General features: G+C 42.7%; 1 long non-coding RNA gene across 1 annotated transcript; it reads left to right on the top strand.

Moving 5' to 3' along the window:
- Window positions 1-7,599: 7,599 nt before the first annotated feature.
- Window positions 7,600-16,835, top strand: LOC141098344 (uncharacterized). The gene is made up of 2 exons (XR_012234214.1): window positions 7,600-7,776; window positions 16,484-16,835. It is a non-coding gene; the product is annotated as an uncharacterized lncRNA (long non-coding RNA).
- Window positions 16,836-17,696: the final 861 nt, after the last annotated feature.

The raw sequence follows: 17,696 nt of genomic DNA, 5'->3' as shown, positions 1-17,696 counted from the left end.
TATAAACTGCCTGCTGCAAAGGTCCATATGTATGATGTACATGCTGCAGAGAAATACTAACATTAGATCTCTATCCACTCTATTCTTCCCTACAGCAGTAAAGTTAGTGTTATCAAATCCCCTAAAAATTTACAAATGCGGGAAATTTAAATTAGTTGCAAAAGTTTTTATCCTATATTTTTACAAAGTAAACCTGGGGCTGTGTTTAAAATTAAGGTGTGTCTAATAGTTACAAAACTTTGAAAGTTTACGTAAATTAATAGCAAAATGTTTACATTACACCTATCAAAAAAACAGCCTCCTCCATATCCCCTCAAGCTGTCCTATCCATCACCAAGATAGGTGCGCTTTCTGCCATTTAGGTAGAAGTAATCTTCAAACAATTTGCTTTTAATTTAGATAAAGGAGCTGGAAGGTATATCATGGAAACTCTACATGCAAGGTCAGCCTATTAAACACTAGTTATAATATGTATTTACAAAACTTCCATTTTCTCTATGCCTGACCTACACCTCTTCATTTTTTTAGTAGGTATTACTATATAATGAGGTGGTCTTCACCATCCATCTCCTGAAAAGGGCACCATCAATGGCATTGAATGGGTCCCAAGCACTTAACATCTCAATATGCCATATAAAAAGGCTATCAGGCATATAAAGCTTACTAGAATAATATTACAATTATAGGCAAGGATGTGACATTTTATCAGTGGTAAAGGCACCACAAAAGTACCCAGGATGCTAAAACTCTATGTTTTGACTCTTTGTAAACAATTGTACTTTTTAACTCCTGTATCAACTAGACAATAAGATGCATATTTAGCAAAGAAAAATCTTGCTAAAAAGTGTATGTGTGTTACAGTCCAGGGGTAGCTTATTCTGAATGAGTAGAATGCTGACAACATCCTTCATGATCACTGAGAGAACTGTTTTCTCTGTTCTTGCCCCACACTGATCTATCTGATCGGTGCAGTACTGGAGATAATGACACTGGGACGTGCAGGGATACTGCACGTCTTGTGTGGCTGAAGGCCCTTTCACAGCATGTGATCAGTCACATTCTTGAAAGGAATTTCAAAATGTGGTAATGTATATAATGGTTGTGTTTATGTATATGTGTTTGTATATACATATATATATGTTTGTGTTAGTGTACATAGAGGAGCGGTATGTGTTGCATATGAGTTTTTTGTGTATGGACGAAAGCTATGTGCGTGTGTTTAGCAAACAGTGTATGTATTTATTTTACTCATTAATATAGCGCCATTAATTCCACAGCGCTTTACAGACATTATTGGCACTGTCCCCGATGGGGCTCACAATCTAAATTCCCTATCAGTATGTCTTTGTTATGTGGGAGGAAACCCACGCAAATATGTTGAGATAATACAAACTCCTTGCAGATGTTGTCCTTGGTGGGATTTGAATCAAGGACCACATCGCTGCATGACTAACCACTGAGCTACCGTGCCGCCGTAGGTAGCACATATGTGTGTGTATGTTTCAAAGCCGTGTTTGTTTTTGGGTAGCTGTGTTTGTGTAAGTAGAAGAGCAGTATGTGAATGTGGGAAAACTGTATATGTGTATTGTGAGAGCTGAGTGTTATATAGGAAAGGTGAGTGTGTGTGAACATAGGAGAGCTGTGTGTTTCTATGTAGCTGAGCTGTATGTGTGTTGGAGAGGTGTGTGTATGTAAGACAGCTGTGTGTAACTGAAAGGTGTGTATGTATGTTGCAGACATGTGTGTATGCATAGCAGAGCTTAGTGTGCATATACTGGGCATGCAGCAGTGATGCGAATACGTATGTGCTCCAGAGAATGTATATAAACAGCCTGCTGCAAAGGTCCACATGTATGATATACATGCTGCAGAGAAATACTTACATTAGATCTCTATCCACTCTATTCTTCCCTACAGCAGTAAAGTTAGTGTTAACAAATCCCCTAAAAATTTACAACTGCGGGAAATTTAAATTAGCTGAAAAAGTTTTTATCCTATATTTTTACAAAGTAAACCTGGGGCTGTGTTTAAAATTAAAGTGTGTCAAATAGTTAGAAAACTTTGAAATTTTACGTAAATTAATAGCAAAATGTTTACATTACACCTATCAAAAAACACCCTCCTCCATATCCCCTCAAGCTGTCCTATCCATCACCAAGAAAGGTGCGCTTTCTTCTATTTAGGTAGAAGTAATCTTCAAACAATTTGCTTTTAATTTAGATAAAGTAGCTGGAAGGTATATCATGGAAACTCGACATGTGAGGTCAGCGTATTACACACTATTTGTAATATGTATTTACAAAACTTCCATTTTCTCTATGCGTGACCTACACTACTTCATTTTTTTAGTAGGTATTAACATATAATGAGGTGGCCTCACCAATAGGATCTATCCATCTCCTGAACTGGGCACCATCAAAGGTATTAAACGGGCATTTAACGAGCAGAGATGTTTGTATGAAGGAGAGGTGTGGTAACATAAACAATTGCTGTTTGTATTTACCCCATAATGACTATTATTTTGGTCATGATAAAATATATAAATATATATCGAGCTCATCATGGTACAATTATTATTCAGAGCTCGTTTTATCTGAAGTAGAGATCCGATTCCTCTCTGCACTGCATACATTGATTAACAAGATTAAAATTATCCAGAGACGCGGCCCCTGTCGAAGCTTGGGTGAAATGCGTTTTGGGGCTGGGTATTAAACACCACACCTGTCAGTTGACTGCTAAAACATTACCTGATGTAAGTTCCATGTCTGTATGTGTGTTACAGTCCAGAGGCAGCTTATTCTGAGTGAGCAGAATGCTGACAACATCCTTCCTGATCACTGAGACAACTGTTTTCTCTGTTTTTGCCCCACACTGATCTATCTGATCGGTGCTGTACTGGAGAGAATGAAACTGGGACCTGCAGGGATACTGCACGTCCTGTAGAAGATAGGAGGCGCCCAACCCGGACCGCGACACCTATCGGACTCGGATCGCACCGGACCGCCCACCCCCCGGAGAGTATAATCTAACTCGTTTTTCTTATCGTTCAGGTTACATTGGGGGCTTAGCTACAGCATTACAGAATGCTGTAGATAAGCCCCTGATGGCGGTGGCCGCATCTCATAGGGCAAAAAATAGGTGATAGATTCCCTTTAATCAATGTATGCAGCATGGAGAGAAATCAGATCTCTACATCAGGTAAAACGAGCTCATATATGTATGTGTATGTATGTAGATAGGATGATAGATGCTGAACAGGTTATCCATGACACATACAGTAATACACTGCAGCATAGTCACATACACTTATTATAAACTGCACACGTAATATACACATATCTATATACTTACACCACGCATACTGTGTGTAAATAGACAGCACATCTACACTACACATACATCCATCACATGTACACTATGGATCACATCAGTATTTTTATGAGAAAACCAGGAGTGAAACCTAAACAGATGGAACCTATTTTGGAGCGATCTACACCGCTGTTGTGTTCTGCACACACTCCTGGTTTTGGTTAACAAATTCCTAATCCAGGCCATAATCTGTGTGTGTGAAAGTGTCCCCAGGACGGCGGAAGTAATGGGATAGTGCTTTTATCATTTCTCCCACAGTCCCAGCAGCTTCAGACGCACAGTAAACAGATATGATCCCGGGCGAGGGGTGAAACCTGCTGCAATCTTTGTATACTACAGTAAGGCCGCCATTGTACGGGGGTCCTATAAAGTTATACCTCAGGGAAGACAGTGGAGGGGAGGAATACAAAAACGGGTCATTGGTACTTATCCGTCAGTAAATCCCAATCTTCCATCTGTGCCCTGGAGAAATCTCTGGTCTTGTTTGGACACAACTGCCGGGGAGACGAGTGCTCTGCTCCAGTGATCGGCTGCAACTGGCGCGGCTGGCGGATGGAGCTGTGTCATAAGGGAGAAGGCGATGATGTCATAAAGAGAAGGCGATGATGTCATAAGAGAAGAAAGAATCCCAAGACGAGCACAACACTATTGTCATGATCTCAGTGCGGGTTTGACTCGCACACGTGGGGTTAATTTCTGGAACCAGTGCTGATGACTGGCATTTCTGGGGTTAAAGGTTGTGATCCCGGTGCAGGCTTACCTGCACACCTGGGGCTATGATTGTGGCCTCTCCCTGGTTCTGGGAGAGGCTTCTTATAGCCTCAGGACGCTCCCATCCCTGTCAGTTATACTCTTGCCCTTGGCATAGTGTGGTGACCCCTGAGTGTGTTTGTGCTGTGTTCTGGTTGCTTGATTATCTGTGTATGACTCGGTCTGTGCTCTGGATATTGTTTTGGATTCTGCTTGGTACCTTCTATGTCCGTTTGGTTTTGACTTCTGCTTGGCCCTGACTATCCGTTCTGTCTCATCCCTGGTACGTTACTGCTATCTCTGTGTATGAACTCCGTTTTGCCTAACTCTGAGTAATCCTGTATGGTGTCTTGCCATCTCACTAAGCAGGACGCTAAGCACCGCCCCTTAGTCACATGATCCTAGGTCCTGTGTCTGCTTGCTAACTTCAGCGTCCACAGGTCCTGTGTATCGGTACTTTCTGGCTGTACCTGACCCCGGTACCCCTACAGTACGGGTGAGTCCCTGCTCAGCGGAGGCTGCACGCCGGCGCTGACAGGATCCTGACAACTATCTCCTACAGAAATGTATTATGTTCACTGCATTGTAAATATTGTAATATGTTTTATAAACTGGAATATTTATTTACAGGTGCAATTACTGAACATACATTTCAGTAGGCCAACATTTTGGATTTTAAAATCATTTTTCAAGCTGGTGTTATAAAGCATTCTAATTTACTGAGATAATGACTTTTGGGTTTTCATTGGCTGTAAGCCAAAATCCTCAACATTAACAGAAATAAACCCATGAAATAGATCACTCTGTGAGTATTGGCTCTATATAATACACAAGTTTCACTTTGTGTACTGAAGAACTGAAATTACTTTTTGATGTTATTCTAATTTTGTGAGAAGCATCTGTACATGTATTATACACTGCACACGTTATATACACATATCTATACACTAACACTACACTTACACTACACATACTGTGTGTAAAAGGACAGCACATCTACACTACACATGTACATCCATCACATGTACACTATGGATCACATCAGCATTTTAAGAGAAAACCAGGAGTGAAACCTAAACACATGGAACCTATTTTGGAGCGATCTGCACCTCTGTGGTGTTTTGCACACACTCCTGGTTTTGGCTTACAAATTCCAAAACACAAATCCAGGCCATAATCTGTGTGTGTGAATGTGTCGCCAGGATAACGGGAATTCAGAAACAGATCACTGATACTTATCCGTCACTCAGTAAGTCCCAAACTTCCATCTGTGGCCTGGAGAAACCTCTGGTCTTGTTTGGACACATCTGCCGGGGAGACGACCGCTCTGCTCCAGTGATCGGCTGCAACTGGTGCGGCTGGCAGATGGAGCTGTGTCATAAGGTAGAAGGTGATGATGCCATAAAGAGAAGGTGACAATGTCATAAGAGAAGAGAGAAGCCCAGGACTAGCACAGCAATATCTCCTACAGAAGCACATTATGTTCACTGCATTGAAAACATCTTAGGCCTGTTTCACACTTCAGTTTTTTGACGTCAGTCAAAATCCACCACTTTTAGAAAAAACGGATCCGCCCCTTTTTTGGCAGATCTGTTTTTTTCCCCATAGACTTACATTAGCTGTGGATTTTGACTGGTGGTGATCCGTTGCATCCGGTTTTTGAAGGATCCATTTTTTTTACATTGGCGGACCGCTTTTTTTGACTGCGCCTGCCCGGGAGAATTTCTCAGCGATGCATTTTAACCCTAAATGCCCTCTTTCTCTCTCTTCCCGGCTGCAGCGGATCCGTATAAAAGACGGATCCAGTGTCATCAGTTTGGCCCATGAAGGAAACGTATCCGTTTTTTAACGCACTGGCGGATTATGACTGACCTAGAAAGACAGAAATGTGAAACAGGCCTTGTTTTGTGACCTGTAATAAATATTTATTTAGAGGCTTCTTTCTGATAGAACCACCCCCAACATCCACAACACACGATGAGCCCCAGAATCACTGCTATTGTGCACAGGATAGACTCTAGAAATATGGATATCCTGGTACCAACGGCAACATGACGGCTACCGGCAGCCACCAGTAGAGGGAGCGCAGGAGCGAACAGCAGAAAGTCGAACATTATATGTCCTGTGTATTCACTTACCAGGTGGCAGAGGGCGCAATTTAAAAAAAATTAAAAAGTCACCAGCTGTCGTGCGCCAGCGTCGCCATCAGGTTCCTCCATCCGGCACCAGCCAAGAGACGGCCACAGCGCAGGCGGTCCCTAACACCGCTCCCTGCCCCCGGCCGTCGGTACCTCCCTGCTCTGTCAGCGCCGCCCAGCACAGAAACTGAGGTGCTCCCCTTGTTACCTCAGCAGGACGCAGGCTAATTATAGCCATTGGAGGCCGGTGTCACGATGACATCACTGCATGGCACTGGCCAGCGTCGGCTGTGAGAAGAGACAGACGAGGAGATGGAGGCTGTGGTGGTCCCGGAGCCTGGATTAGGGGAGTATAAGGTTTTGTAATTTTTTCTTTTGTTATTTGGCCACTGACTGGGGCGGATATGTGGGGGACATTATATATTTGGGCACATTATAAATGTGGAGGTCTGTGGGGGACAATATATATGTGGGAACAAAGCATTATACATGGGGGTCTGTGGGGGATAATATATCATGTGGGGGACATTATATATGGAGGTCTGTGGGGGACATTATATATGTGGAAACATTATGTATGGGGGGTCTGTGAGGGACATTATATTTGTATGTGTGGGACATTATATCATATGTGGGTCAGTGGGGGACATTATATATGGAGGAAGTGTGTGCGGGACATTATATATGTGGGAACATTATGTATGGGGGTCTGTAGGGGACATTATATATGTGGGAACAGCGTCGGACTGGATGACCTTGGGCCCACCAGAGAAAAATCATTCTTGGGGCCCACCATGCAGTTATATAAAAATATCACACAGGACAGATCCAAAATACTACACCACACAGGAGAGCAAACAGATCCTATATATACTACACCACACAGGAGAGCCGACAGATCTTCTATATACTACACCACACAGGAGAGCCGACAGATCCTCTATGTACTACACCACACAGGAGAGCCGACAGATCCTCTATATACTACACCACACAGGAGAGCAGACAGATCCTCTATATACTATGTCAAAGAAATGGTTAATCTTAGTTTCTATAGACCAGAAAAATAACTGAAAAACAACTTGTAACCCATGACACTGTTTTAATTGTTATCATCTGTCTACGTGGTTAGAAAATTCTGCCAAGTGGTCAGTTCCAAAATTCTCTCTCTTCTTAGAATAATGTCTAAAATGTCAAGGCCAAGTATTTTGGCCTGTTAGTATTACCGGATGCAGTTCCATGAATTGTTAAATTGATATCGAGGAAGTGCCATATTCCCGTCATCCCCAATTAGACACATAATATATCATTTTGTCATATCTGTTATATAACTATTGTTTTTGCCAACCATCTACCATTTCGCAATTGTTACATAATATTACGGAAATTGTCTATATTTGTCTATTTCCTCTTTTGTGATCCTATAAAAGAAGTACCCATCTTAATAAAGGGGAGAGATTAACTTGAAAGACAAGCCTCCTGTGTCTCTCTTTTTACGTCTCCATTCCTAGGATCCTAGGTAAGAGAAGCTCTAAATGAGCTTTACCCGAGGTTGGTGATTAGAGAAAAAATCCCGGCGCTGACAAACTTGGAGGCCCGTAGCGAGATTGAATTCCCCTTTAACTATCAATTTGTACTGAAAAGGATTGCCTTGCTCTGTCGGGGGGAGAACAGAAAGGAGACCCGGGTACGTGAGCCATTTTGCTCGCATCCTTTCTTGTCTCCCTAAGACAGGGTAGGTAGGTCAGTCTGTCTGGATCTTTGAATGGGAATCCCCTCGGGTAACAAAAATTAAGGTTTGTTTTATTTTTTTATTTTAAGTTTTTTAATTTTTTTGCTTGTTTTGTTTCTTTTGTTCCTTGGCTTTAATCTTTTGTTTCTTGGCTTTAATGTAGTTTGTATTGTTTGTGGTTGTATATTTGTATTTGTTTATCTGTCTAAAAATACTAACCATCCTAACATTCTAATTTTGTGTGCTTGATATTGTATTGCCAGTACAAGACCGGGCAACAGATCAGAAGTGCTGCTAAAAATTTTCTTATGAATGATCTTAAATCTTGAAAGGTGTGTGAGTTGAATGGGTGTTATATGTAGAAGGCAGAACTGAAAATAGAAAGTAATGTTGTGTTATACATGTTCCACCCTTCTCACTTTGATTGCTATTCTGGTTTTTCTTTGGTTGGTGGATTATGTTATTATGTGTTTTTGTTGCTCTGCTAGTTGCTAAGTAGTAGAAAGAATAAGCTAAGTAGTAAAAGGATAAGAATTGGCTGATAAATGTCCTGTGATCAGTGTGTTCAAAGTATAGTTATAAAGAGTTTGCAGACAGATGCGACCCCACGTTACTGGAAGACTGAGGGGAAAATCACGGGAGGAGTTGGCTGGTGGGCTGCCATAACCTGGCTTGGATCTGTGAGAGTGTATATTTTGACTATAAATATTCATTTTAGAGTGCCTCGAGATACCCCGGTCAATTGTGAGATAGCAGAGATATTGCGAAGATTTGGAAGTACAGGAGCCAGTTACTGTCCGGTGGCTTTGAGACACTTTGAGATGAATACTAGTTTGTGAAGTGTACGTGTTACTTGTACATGCCGTGTGAAAGTTGTTTGTGTTCAGTTACGATTTGTCAAAAAAGGGTGAGAAGAGTAAGGTCTGATTGGTTTTTGGAAAGAGTACATTTAACGCCAGTTGTTCCTCATCAGTACAGAAGAGCAAATAAATTGTACCGAGTATTTTCCTGTCATATAGTGCCACACCCTCATGCATTATTGAAAAGTTGGTCATACATCTTAGAGACTAGATGGTACATGCCAAGGTGGCAAGATATAGTCTCACATGAATACTATTTTGATCTCTCTGAAATAGACTCAGGAATAGATTTGACATGCTCAGAGTCTAGTGAAAACTCAGGATCTGATTCTGATGTATAAGGAATATGTAGGGCTTGCTTTTGGAATAATATTGTTTGTAGCAACTTATAGTTACCTGTTCTACAAGGTGTGTAGTAGAATCAGGGCAGAACAGAAAGTACAAGTTCAGCTTGTTACTTTAGAAGCAGAGACTGCTGGACATCATAATCGACCAGTGGGATCCTGCTAGATATCGGAACTGAAGACAGGAGTAGCTGACCGTGACGGTTTCCGATATAGACAGTCAGAACTGAAGATAGGAATAGCCGACCTTGACAGTTTCTGAAACAGACAGACAGAGCTGAAGATAGGAGGTGGCTGACCTTGACAGCTTCTGATTTAGATAGCTTTTTGCTATGGGCACTAAGTTTACCAGGCTAGGACGAAACACAGATCCAAGATATAAAATGAGGGATCTGGTGCGCTTGGAACATGGGCAAAAAGCGGTTAAAAATGCTACAAAAATTTTAAAGCAAGCAGGGATGCCAGAGAATGGGTGTTTAGACATTGAGAGATGGAAACGATTTAGCAAAGAGCATGATAAGTGGATCGAGAGGCATGGTTATGAGGAACAAGTGGCTGCTTGGATGAGAACGGCTGAGCAGCATGATCCATATTTTAATACTGATAATGATGATGACGAGTGAGTTCGCCCAGAATAGAAGAGGGAGAAATCCAACAGCGCAGGGACAAGCAACAGCCCCTCCTTTACAAAGACAGTCTGTGTCCACGGCTCCCTCCGCCCCTTTGAGTGAGAGAGAAGAAGTCTCAGTCAGTGATTCGAAAGTTACAAGTAGTTGTAGCCCTATAAGGGAAAGAATCATTAGTGGAAAGGACATAGAATCTATGTCCACTGAAGCAGCGACGGCTAGTACAGTGCCTTATTTTTCTTCACCATCATTTTTGTCTCCACCAGATTTTCATATGTCAGGACTCCGTTCTGGTCAGATACCAGTGATTTATCAGACACCAGGGACCCCATTTATTCAGTATGTGGGGGAGAGAATGATTCCTCCTGCATCTCCAATGCAGAGGCAAAAGAGCCCCTTTACTTTTGAATCTTCTCCTCCTACATATTCGGTTACAAATCAATACCCTGCACTTCCAAGGGAATCCCCAGATAGTTTTTCCACCCCAATAAAAAGTTCTGGACAGGGAGGACGGGAGGATTCAGGGGGAAGTGGGGATGATTTTAGATTGCAAATGACACCCAGTCCCTCCCAAGGTAGTTCACAGGTGGCTAAGCTAAAGTTGATTAGGGAAAATAATGAGTGGAGATGTGAGGACAAACACCAGCAAAGTGAGGATACTCAGGGTTATTCAAATAGAGCTATGAGATCCCTTACTTGGATTTGTAATAGGTGTAATAAGCCACAGGAGAAAGGGAAGATAGAATGTGATTTTTGCAGTAGGGCTGAGAGAAAAGCCACAGTCAGCAGCTTCCCTGTGATAACTCAGACTACGAGCAGACCAACAGATGACGGAGAGGATGAGGGAAAAGTAGATACCACTACGTGGTATAAGCCATGGAGTAGATCTGAACAGTTAGCCATGGCAACCAGCTTCCCCGATCCCTACAAGAATCCCTTAGGATTCTATAGAGCAGTAGAAGGGGTAGCTGATAATTATGACGCAGCTTGGAATGATCTGAAACCACTGTGTCGAATATCGGCTGGAGTGCCTTTGCTTGAGAAGGTGAGGGCAGTCCCGGCAGATGTTAATACGATACGTGAAGTTCCAGAGGAAAAGAAAACTAGAGAATCAGGGCGACAGTTTATAGCAAGGTTACACGTAGTAGCCAAGCAGCTAACAGAAGAGTTGACCTCAGGGTTGCCTGAAGTATTTTAAGAACCAGATGAACCTATTGACAAATTCCATGCAAGGTGTGCAGCAGCGTTCACAGACCATGACTATGACCTGAAAAATCCTAGGGAAGCTAGGTTTCTGAAAAGCATGTTTATAACTGGATTAAGAGAGGACTTGAGAGCTGAAGTGATGAAAGTAAGACCTGAATGTGTATTTGCTACCTTGGAGAATTCTCTTCCTGTATTCCGGGGGATAGAAGCCCAAATTAATAATCGCAAAGTAAAAAAACAGCAGAAGCCGGTGCCTGTCATGGTAAATATACCTCCTGATGCCTTTAATAATGCTGTCAGAACTGCAGTCCAAGCATCAGGCATACATAACAGAGCTGCGGGAGGAGACAGAAAAAGGAGAGATGGGGTAGTAGACCCAGAGGAGTGCAGACGGAGAGGGCTTTGCTATGAATGTGGCCAGAGAGGGCACCTCAAAAGGAATTGTTTCAGGAATAGAACAACTAACCCAGAGCAGACTCGTGTTTCATTGGTAGCAACTGATGAGGCAGGAAATTTGTCAGATTAGGAACTTGGCAGCCCCCAATATGATTCTGTAATAGTGGTTCCCCCTAGGGATGGTCCAAGGGCCACAACCCAATTACAACTTCCCAATGGGAAGCAATTGAAATGTTTAATTGATACGGGGGCGAGCCGTACTATTATAAGAAAACAAGATATGCCACAACGATTCATGACAGGGAAAACGGTGAAGGGAATAGGAGCAGAGGGAGTGGTTCATCCTTTGTATGAGACAGAACCTATGAATGTACGAATAGCTCAAACTACTGACTTATGTGCCCAATTGTTAGTATCAGAAAAATGCCCCCTGAATTTGATAGGAGCTGATATTTTAAATGCTGTCAATGCAATCATTAAATTTGGAAAAAAGGGAATTACTGTTTCAGGCCCTTTATCGGAAGAAGCAATGTCCACGGTGATGTCCATGATGCGGTTAGAAGAACAGGAAAAACAACAGGTTGAGCAAGATGAGGAGATACTGCAGATGCTTGAGCAAATGCCAGCTGCACTATGGGTAAAAGATAAAACAGATGTGGGTTTGTTAAAAATAACACCTGTTTCTATTAAGTTGAAACCAGGAGCTGTACCAGTACGTATTCGACAATATCCGCTGAGTAAAGAACAAACTGAGGCTATTTCTGCACAGGTATCCACCTATCTGAAGGCAGGTATACTAAAGGAGAAAAAATCCATTTTTAATACACCTCTTTTTCCGATAAAGAAGAAGCAGACTGTGGCAGGGCAACCTGCGGTGTACCGGATGGTACATGATTTAAGGGAAATTAACAAACTAATGATAGTGGACATACCTATTGTGCCAAATCCTCATACCTTGTTGAATCAGATTCCAAGTAATGCAAAATGTTTTACTGTTATTGATCTAAGCAATGCTTTTTTTTCGGTGCCAATTGACGAAGAAAGCCAAATGCTGTTTGCTTTTACACATGCTGGCAAGCAGTACTGTTGGACACGACTGCCTCAAGGGGGAGCTACTTCCCCTTCTGTATTTTCCGAGGCAATGGCAGGAATCCTTCTTTCTTGGCACCCTGAAAGGGAAGATGTGCAGTTGATACAGTACGTGGATGATTTGCTTCTTTGTACCCCAGATAGGCAAGTGTGTCTAAAGGAAACTGCTTCATTACTGATATTCTTGTATCATGAAGGATGCAAGGTGTCAAAGGACAAATTACAGATAGCAAAGGAAAAGGTCATTTTCTTGGGACATTGCATTTCATTCCAATTAAAACATATAACTTTACAGAGGAAAAAGGCCATAAGCCAAGCCATTGAGCCTACCTCAAATACTACACTGAGAACATTTTTGGGATTGATTGGTTACTGCAGAGAATGGATTCCTGCTGCATCGCAAATGATGCAGCCTCTCTTTGACGTGTTATCCGCATGTAATAAAGGGCAGCCATACCAGCTGACTGCGGAAGCCAAAGAGGGGTTCCAAAACCTGAAGGAAGCCATTGTCTCTGCACCGGCCCTAGGAATCCCAAACTATGCCCTGCCTTTCCGTTTGTACTGTCATGAATCAGGGGGACATGCTAAAGGGGTGCTTACACAACAACATGGAGGGAAGCATCGCCCCCTAGGATATTATTCAGCCAAACTTGACACAGTAGCACAGGGAGCACCAACATGCATCAGAGCAGTCGCAGCTTGTGCAATACTGAAGGAAAAAGTTGCAGACTTGGTGCTAGATAATCCCTTGGAAATTCTGGTACCACACTCTGTGCAGGAGCTACTGCTCCAGGCAAGGACAAAACATTTGTCCATGAATAGGTTAACAAAGTATGAAGTGGCTCTGCTTACACCCCCAAATGTGACTATAAAAAGGTGTACAGTTTTGAACCCCGCTACTTTGCTGCCAGATACTGATGATTCAGAATTAATTGAAGCTCAGCATGACTGCTTTGAGCTTATGGAGGCGGAAACACAACCACTTGCCAATGTGCAGGAGACACCAATTTCTAATGCAGATTTAGAGTTGTATGTAGACGGATCACGGTATTATCAAAATGGTGTACCTTATACAGGATATGCAATTGTAGATCAGCATGAGGTGGTAAAGAGTGAAGCACTGCCAGCCGAAATGTCTGCACAGGAAGCTGAATTGAAAGCACTCGCTGAGGCGTGTGTAATCGCTGAACATTTGACAGCAAATATCTTCACAGATAGCCGCTATGCATTTGGCATATGCCATGATTATGGTCCCATATGGAAGAGCAGAAAGTTTGTTGGTTCCTCTGGTAAGCCCATTAAAAATGCAGAATTGGTGGCCCAGCTCCTTAGAGCATTGGAGCTGCCTAAGAAAGTTGCTGTAGTAAAAGTGCAAGCTCACACAAAGGAGCGCACTAAGGAAGCTGAAGGTAATAACCGAGCTGATATTGCAGCCAAGGCTGCTGCTTTATTCCCTCTTCCCGCAGGAACATACACTGTACAGGTGTCAGGGGAGGTGGATCTACAATTATGATCCATGTAGTGCTGGACATGTGTTTATAAATCCATGATTTATGATCCATGTAGTGCTGGACATGTGTTTATTTGACCACAACATTTTATTGGGTCCTGGTGTCTCAATTTAGTGTGATTGATTAACAAGCAGAGAGAGCCACAAAAACAAACAAAAAAAAAAAAACTTAGCCTTAACCTCCTATATATTCAGACCTAGCTAGGGGGAGCATTTATGCAGGGGTGGCATTTATGCACATGTAATCTAAGTACATGTATCAAAGTACTTCTGGCAGTTATAACATGGCAGTTAGACAGGGCAGGAGACAGGTAAGACATTTATATACATCTACTCTCTGTACATTTGGAGTATAACAAGTGTATACCATATGCATTTGTGTAATTTTTATCCTGGCTGCTGCATTCACACACATCCACCGCCCTGGCATTAACTCTCCACACTCCATCCATATTGGCCCCTCGCTTCTTTCCTCTCCTATGTATAGCACTCATGCTCTTTTCACATTGTTAAATTGCACAGATCCAGCCAGTCCCACCATTCAACACCAGAGACGCTCTCACAAATCACTTAACCATCTGCTCACTCTTTCTATCCTCCTTCTCCTAGTTGCAGGAGACATTGCTCCCAACCCTGGCATCTGCACCTCAAAAACATTTCTAGAATTCGACCTTTTCTTACTTTTGACTCTGCAAAAACTCTTACTGTTTCTCTTATTCATTCTCGTCTCGACTATTGTAACTCTCTTCTAATCGGTCTCCCTCTTACCAAACTCTCCCCTCTCCAATCTGTCTTGAATGCTGCAGCCAGGATCATATTCCTCACCAATCGTTACACCGATGCCTCTACCTTGTGCCAGTCATTACACTGGCTACCCATCCACTCCAGAATTCAGTATAAACTTATTACCCTCACCCACAAAGCCCTCCATGGCTCAGCACCACCCTACATCTCCTCCCTTGTTTCAGTATACCACCCTACCCGCGCCCTCCGTTCTGCTGATGACCTGAGGTTAGTATCCTCAATAGTCAGAACCTCCCACTCCCGTCTCCAAGACTTTACACGTGCCGCGCCAATTCTTTGGAATGCACTTCCCAGGTCAATACGATTAGTCCCCAATCCCCACAATTTTAAGCGTGTCCTGAAAACGCATTTATTCAGACTGGCCTATCGCCTCAACACATTAACCTAACCTATCCCTGTGTGGCAGAGCCAAAAGTTTTACCATAACCAGGTTCCCAGCATCATGTTCCCACATGCTTTATGCATCCATTAGCCCTCTGTGTCTGTACTGTTACACACTTAACATTATGGCTGGTCCATACAATCAGGGCAACTGTTACCACCCACCTTTCGTGTCTACCTCTTTCCTCATAGACTGTAAGCTTGCGAGCAGGGCCCTCACTCCTCTTGGTATTTGTTATAATCTACTGTATGTGATTATTGTTATGCTGTAATGTCTATTGTCTGTACAAATCACCTCTGAAATGTAAAGTGCTGCGGAATATGTCGGCGCTATAAAAATAAAATTTATTATTATTATTATTATTATTATTATTACAATTACTTCAGAACCTGCAAGATCAGGCCTCTGCACCAGAAAAGGAGGGATGGCAAAGGCACTCAGGTGCGAAGGAAGAAGATGGATTGTGGAGAGTGGATGATAGGTATTGTTTGCCCAGGGCATTGTACCCTATGGTGTGCTCCCTCTCCCACGGAATAACCCATCCATCCAAGGATGGAATGGTAAGTCAGGTAAAAGCAAGTTGGGTCGCACCAGGGTTCCATTATGCTGCTGCAAAATTCGTACAGGGATGTGTAATCTGCGCATGCCACAATGTGGGAAAAACAGTAAAGGTGCCACTAAAGTGCACCCCGAGGCCATTGTACCCTTTTCAGCGACTGCAGATTGATTTCATTCAGCTTCCTAGGGTAGGCAACTATGAATATGTGCTGGTATGTGTGGATCTTTTCTCAAATTGGCCAGAAGCATGGCCTTGTGCTCATGCAAATGCACGTACTGTGGTTAAAAAGTTGATATCAGAAGTTGTTTGCAGATTTGGAGTACCAGAGGTAATCGAAAGTGACTGAGGTAGTCACTTTACTTCACAGGTGTGCCAAGGAATCACTCGAGCCTTGGGGATAGAACAATCTTTTCATACTCCCTATCACCCTCAGAGTAGTGGCAGGGTGGAAAGGTTAAATGGTACACTGAAATTGAAAATTCAAAAGGCAATGGCAGAGACAGGTAAACCATGGACTGAGTGTCTTCCCATTGCATTGTACACTGTTAGGGTAACTCCCAACCGAAAGACAAGGTTAAGTCCATATGAAGTGGTTTGGGAGCCCTCCCAAGACAGGATTGTACTTTCCCCAGCAGATGCAGGCCTCTCATTCAAATATGATGGCCTATGTAGGCGCGTTACAACAGGTGTTACAGCAAATTCATGCACGTGTTTTCAGTTCCCTTCCAGATCCGTCCTCCTTATCAGGCTCACATGATCTTAAGCCTGGAGATTGGGTGGTGACGCGAAAGCATCTAAGGAAAAGTCTGGATCCTCGCTTTGAAGGACCCTACCAGGTCCAGCTGACCACGCCTACATCTGTTAAGCTGGAGGGAAAAACCACCTGGATTCACGCTTCTCACTGCAAGAAGTTCCACAGAAACTAAGAAGGATGGAATTTGGGAAGTACTATCCATTCTTGCTCCTCACTGTGATGTCGTCTATGCAATGTAAAAAAGATAATGATGTTTTTGAACCATGGGATAGTGATGTATCAAAACAGTGGGCTAATAAATTTGTCCAGTACCATAGCTATATTGCCCAGGTCCGAAATTTATCCAATTGTTGGATTTGTTCTCATGCCCCCATTGCTGCAAAAACTATGCCATATTTCGTAACTCCACTAACAGAGGAGGAGCTGTTCAGGGGAGGGTGTTGGGAAATTCGGGCCCTTAATCTGGCTGAACAACAGAGTCAGACCTCTGCTGCCTTGCCTATTACAGGTTGGACAAGGCAGCCATGGTTTCAAATAAATCTCACTAGGAGACAGGAACCTGTAGATAAACGGCCGATCAATCTATTCGAATTTAAGGAATATGATGGAAACTGGGGAAACAAGGCTACTGATAAAAATTATATAGGGAAAGTGCCCGATCAGGAGCTAAAACTTAGCTTTGCAGTAAAAACTCCCTTTTCTCTGGGAGATAAACAAATTTGCAGTGACCAGGTGTGTTTGGAACGATTCCTACATGATACTAATTGGACAAGGAATCATTCATTCCTTTATGGCAATACAACACAGTGAACGGCAAGAGAGGCGGTTCATGTAGATGAAGAAACCAGAGAAGGTCAGTATGGAGATGGAGCAGCTGAAATGTCTATAAGCCTCAATACAGAACCGGAATGCCAACCATTACGATATTATAGGGCAGTTACTACAGATTTAGATGATTCCTGGTGCCTTTATACTGACACTACCCGGTTGGTTTCAATAGCGATAGCTTTCCTTAATGAATTTCAGTTTGAATTACCAAAAGGAGTTTATGTAGTCTGTGGAAGTAATGCATATATATGGATTCCTAAAGGAGCTGAAGGTGCATGTACACTAGCTAAATTAGAGTCAGCCACCTGGGTATGGAATGAGAATGACTTTCCTTATAAAAATGTTCCTG

This window comes from Dendrobates tinctorius, unplaced genomic scaffold (genome assembly GCF_039654945.1).
Source record: "Dendrobates tinctorius isolate UK_male_01 unplaced genomic scaffold, ASM3965494v1 ptg000090l, whole genome shotgun sequence".
Lineage (NCBI taxonomy): Eukaryota > Metazoa > Chordata > Amphibia > Anura > Dendrobatidae > Dendrobates > Dendrobates tinctorius.
Note: the sequence above shows the minus strand (reverse complement) of the source record. Positions and strands in the feature narration are given on the sequence as shown.